The sequence below is a fragment of the Perca fluviatilis genome, chromosome 1, assembly GCF_010015445.1.
Source record: "Perca fluviatilis chromosome 1, GENO_Pfluv_1.0, whole genome shotgun sequence".
Classification (NCBI taxonomy): Eukaryota; Metazoa; Chordata; class Actinopteri; order Perciformes; family Percidae; genus Perca; species Perca fluviatilis.
This window is the reverse complement of record NC_053112.1, coordinates 48099762-48105408: the sequence shown is the minus strand read 5'-3', so window position 1 is coordinate 48105408 and position 5647 is coordinate 48099762. Positions and strand designations below refer to the sequence as shown.

Genomic DNA, 5647 nt, shown 5'->3' with positions numbered 1-5647 from the left:
CCACTCTTAAAGAGACATTACACTTGGCAGCAGTGTAATGTTAGCCTACTGTTGCCAGGAAGCTCACTTAAACTTGGTTAAAATGCTGACAGCTAAACGGTCTAATGTATGGTTGTATTTCACTGGTGCTATTCCAAACACCGACATACAAATAGTCTGCAGCTAAAGACACAGAGGGTAATAGCTGCACTTTGAGACAGTACGACACTGCCAGAAGTCAGAGTTGTAGGAGAGAAACAACATCGCACGGGCTTAATGGTGCTGCTTCAATTGCAACTCCTCGTAAGCTTATCATGTATTCATGTGCACCTCGAGAACCCTGTTGTTATTAAAAGCACCTCTTCAGCCAACTAGAGGTTCTTTAATTTGACCATATGGCCTTAGTACAAAATGCTTTAATTCTTTTTAATGCCACACTGTCATTTTATGTAATGTTAAGTATCGGTTCAGGCGCATTAAGCAGCAAAGTATCGCTTTTAGTAACGTAGAGCCATGAAAACCCCCAAAAACACCCAACACTTTACATATGTCAGGTGTTTTAGTATCCATTTGGCAACTCCCCAACTCAGTCCCTCCAGAATGGTGCGTGCTTACAGTAAGAGGCTATGCAATGCAGCAGGGCCACTAATAACAACACTAATATACATGCAAAATAAAAAGGTCTCTTTACATAGTCATTTATTTTATTTATTCATCAACCTGTTGTGTAAACTACTAAGAGAGATCCAATAAGCAGAGTTCAGTTCATCTACTTTGGCTACTCAGGAGCCTGGCTAGAAACCAGTTTCTAAATACCACTCAGCTTTCCTTTAAGAGAGTCGTTTCAGGTCTGATTAATCTCAATTGTCTGAGCTAATTAGACTGTGTCCTTACCTGAAAGTACCGTTTGGGCCATCTGATGTTGTGATGGGATGAGCTAAAACACACTGTCACATTAATAATATGTCTCCTGAGGTGAAGGAATGGGGCTCAGGATCCATACAGGGAGGTCAACAGCCACATCCACTGCACAGCTAATTCAAAGGGAGGCAGAAATCACCTAAATGCCCATTTCTATGACAACCACAGACACTCCATGCTTTCTTGACAATCAGATACACTTAGCAATGTTCACTGGTCTCTGATGCTTTTCTAAGCACATGATCACTCTTGGCGTGTTTTCTCTGTTTCTCACTTCTCTCCTCCTCCTACCTTCATCAATGCTGCTCTATCTACCTTGTCGTGACTTTTGTAGATCTCTCTTTGTTTTAATCCAGGTTGACATTTGCACCAGAATTGTTTCTTTTTCTTTTTTTAATACCTCTCACTTTTTTTTCAACTTTTTAAAAAGATTTGTGCTTTTCATTTTAAGGGCCCCTCCTATATACCTCATCTCCCTTGTATTGTTTCTGTTATGTATACTCTCATCATTTCTGTTAGACATAAAAAATAATAGTTTTTCTTCTTGAGCACTGTGTTTCTTCAGACTTCATAGCCCGTGATCCTGCTGCTGTAAATTAAATGACATACTGGCTCATTCCCTCACATGCAAGAAAAAATAGTAGCTAATAAAATGTCACAAGCAAATGTTTTGACTACAATACAAACTCCCTTGTCTACCTCCCCTGCACAACCTACAACCCCCAAAAGTAAAGCAGAGGCTGACAGAGTTAGCCCAAGTACATGTTGAATAAACCGCATAGGTTTCCTCAGCGTAAGTGGTGCTAGGCAAGCCGTCACTCTCTATTTACCTTTTCCAGTTTGAGCCCACTTTGAAGACCCCTTCTGCCTTTTCACTGTAAAGGTCACACTTGCATTATGCAACCCCACTACAATAAGACCTATGTGCATAAGTTTTTTCGTTTGTGCATCATGGTCAATCATATCATCCAGCTACTTGGCATTAAATGTGTTTCCCGAACACATATAGAGCTGCAACCAACGCATTATTTTCACTTGATTCATCTGTCGCATTATTTTCTCGACATACTATTAGTCGCTTGGTCTCTGAAATTTCCTCAAAATGGTATAAAAAAAATGATTTCAGTGTTTCCCAAAGCCCAAGTATGACGTGACAAAGAGCAAACACGACTAATAAGACAACACATCAATATACACGCACTAATAAGACAACACGCATTAATAAGACAACACGCACTAATAACACAACACACACTAATAAGACAACACCTGCAAATAAGACACAACACGCACTAATAAGACAACACATGCAAATAGCCCACACCACAACGGAAGTGTTTCCATGGGACACTTTTAAGTGATGCACACGTGCCTCAACCATTGGCATATTTCATAGACAGAGACTAACAACAGACAATGCAATAATTTTTACATTTTATTCATCACTAAATTCACTTTGAATACGCTTTAGAAAGCTGGTAGAAGGAAACTCTTTAGATTTCAATATAGGCAGTTCATGTGAATCAAGCACATTGTCAATTTGTTTCTGGGTGCCTTCGACTGAGAAGCTCCATAAAGTGACGCTGACAGCTGAAGCTAAGCACTCCGCTGGGATGCTTAGCTCGGGCGCTCTCAGACAGTCCTCTGCTCAGAGACCCCATTTAAGATGGAATTAAATGGAGGCTTTTATTTCGGGCCAAGCTATTTGTCATTTGTTTAAGTATCACAACACATGTCCATTTTAAGAGTAACCTGTATTTTCGCAGTTAAACTCCACAAGCGCTTGCAAGCTTAACAACCTCGCTGGCCGGCCGTCTCACACACACACACACACACACACACACACACACACACACTCGCCGATACATAATAAAATAATGAGCACCCTACATGCACTGTAAATGCCGTGAGCACCCACTTTGGAAAACATAAATCCGCGCCTATGCAGACACACACACACGCACACACACACGGCCAGAGCGCAGCAGGCAGATGCGGGAGACTTGTTTAAATTATGACATAGGCTATATACATTAGATTTGGTATTTAGCTCATAATTTTTGGTTGGTGTATTTGTTTTCTGATTTATTAGAAGTTGAGTTTCAGTCTGTATGATAAATGAATAGTTGTACATAAAGTGGTAACATGCTATGACATGTTATGTAAACTAAAGGGGAGACACCAACCTTTATAATTTGAATTGCTAATTTCCATCTGTTGTCCCTAGGCATTTACAGTGCATGTAGGGTGCTCAGTATTTTATTATTATGTATCGTGTGTAGTGTGTGTTGTTTGTGAGACGGCCGGCCAGCGAGGGGTGTTGTGTGTGTGTGTGTGTGTGTATATATATATATATATATATATATATATATATATATATATATATATATATATATATATATATAAAAAAAAACAAAAAAGCCAGCAACGCCACCTAGATTTTTGGGACTGAGGCCTAGGACCTCTTTAAAACTACAGTAATTCCAGTTAAAAGTAAATTAAAGAGAGAGCAGTGTATTTAAAAACAATGAGTAAAAACAAAAGTGAGGAGTAACACATTTATTTTAAAAAGAATAAAATAAAAAATAAAAATATATAATATCAAACTAAAACAGTCCAAACAGAAGGAGAGTCTTGACTTTCAAATGTCCACAGGGTTCTGCTGGCAACCAGTTTCCTTTCCGTGTGTGACCTTCCTCGGGCATAACCTGCAACAGAAAACTCTGGCCAGTAACACGTCCTTAGCAACTGCTACCACTTCATAACATTTACCACCACCTAACACCGGTCTCGAAAGGGACTTACGCAGGAGGGAGAGGTTTCACACTCTCCCACTTCTTTCCTCTAGCGGTCGGTGTTTGTGGTTCTTCACTGTAGCTTCAGGGCGCTCTAAGGTTGTTTCTCTGTGCGTCTTCATCTGATCTCCTGTCTGCTTCGCCACCTGTTCCAAATGCTCTGTCATATCTCAGCACTTTCACTGGTGTGCTCTCAGGCCTCCCTCATGGTCACCATGACCTCTCTTTTTCCCATGTGCTCCTCTAAGGTTCTGCCCTTTTTATACAAGGGCCAATCAACCCCCTCTCACTCCCAGGTGAAAGTCATTAGCCTAATTAGGCCTGCTAAAATGTTCACTGGCGGAAGTCAACATTAAAAACACCACACATTTCAGAATAAAAGCATGCGCTATAAAATATAAAAACACAGCAAATAAAACCAATAAAATCCAATAAAAGCATGCACAAATAAAAATAGACTTCCGCCCCATGACATAAATAATAAGGAAGGACTCATTTGACAGACCTGTGATGCTGCCTTCATGTGCCCTTTTTTACATTGAAAGTTCAGTAAAACTGTTACAACTTCCTTAACATTTAGGCCTGATGTCTCAGGAAATAAAAAATGAAATTTGACTCCATGATAGCATATTTTGAACAAGTATATAATCAGCATAAGTTGTTTAAATAAGTTTTTCATGGTTGAAGTTCAATGGTGGAATGTAACTAAGTTACTCCTGCACATAGTGAAGTATGGTTTTAACATTGTTAGTGTTTCCATTTCATGCTACTTTACGTCTACATCATTTCAGAGGGAACCATGCTGCACTAGATTTATCTGACAGTAGGGCTGGGCAATATTAGCCTGGATGCCAGCCGAACTTAGCCACGCCCACAACATTTGAGGTGGGGAAGTTTGGTCTGGACTTGATCCGTTGTGGAGCTGTTCGGACCAATCATATTGTCAGGGCAGGCTTTATACGATGATGGACAGATGATCAACAGTAACGTAATCAACCACGTCACCAAAGAGCACTCGGGTTGAATTTGTTTACAACAAAATGCTGCTGCTCGCTTTTTAACAAATACATCTAGACATGCACATATTACTCCTGTTCTCTACACTCTACATTGGCTCCCTGTGCGTTTTAGAATAGACTTTAAGATTTTGTTGTTTGCTTTTAAGGCCTCAAATGGTCTGGCCCCAGAGTATTTGTCTGAAATTTTAACTTTGCGGGAGCACAACCAGTCATTGCGTTCTTCAAATCAGCGAGTTTTAGAAGTGCCGAGGTCAAGGTATAAACGTTGGGGTGATCAGGCTTTTGCAGTTGCTGCCCCGAGACTCTGGAACAAGTTACCCCCTGATATTCGCACTGTCACAGATGTAGCTCTTTTTAGGTCCAAACTCAAAACGTATCTGTTCCGTCTGGCCTTTAATACGAAGCAGTGGTGTGACAATTTAATTCTTTTGTTTCTGTGTAACCTTTTCTGATTTTACTGTTTTCTATGTTCATTCTTTCTATTGTATGACATGTGTTTCTGATGTTAAGCACTTTGGATACCTGCTGCATTTTGTAAAGTGCTATATAAATAAATTTTGATTGATTGATTGATTGATTGAACAACGATGGCTGCCGCTGGAGAATTGAGATGTGTAGATTCCACCATCGCGTCTGTTACAGACGATATCGACAGCACATTCATTTTAAAAGAGGAACAGAGAACCGCGATCACGTACATATACACGTTGCTGCACCCGTCTGCACGACACGGAAACTGCCGCCTCTGCCTTTGCTCTGTCGAAGCCTGCCTTTGACTTGCAGTTTCTGTGACGTCTGTCTCCATTGATCTGATTGGTTGTAGGTCTATCCGTTGCACTGATTGGTTGTAGGTCTATCCGTTGCACTGATTGGTTGTAGGTCTATCCGTTGCACTGATTGGTTGTAGGTCTATCCGTTGCACTGATTGGTTGT

At 40.4% G+C, this 5647-nt stretch overlaps 1 long non-coding RNA gene across 1 annotated transcript; it reads right to left on the bottom strand.

Moving 5' to 3' along the window:
• Positions 1-3444: 3444 nt before the first annotated feature.
• Positions 3445-3909, bottom strand: LOC120544319. Its single transcript, XR_005636482.1, has 2 exons — positions 3706-3909; positions 3445-3608 (listed from the first exon to the last, which is right to left on the bottom strand). It is a non-coding gene; the product is annotated as an uncharacterized LOC120544319 (long non-coding RNA).
• Positions 3910-5647: the final 1738 nt, after the last annotated feature.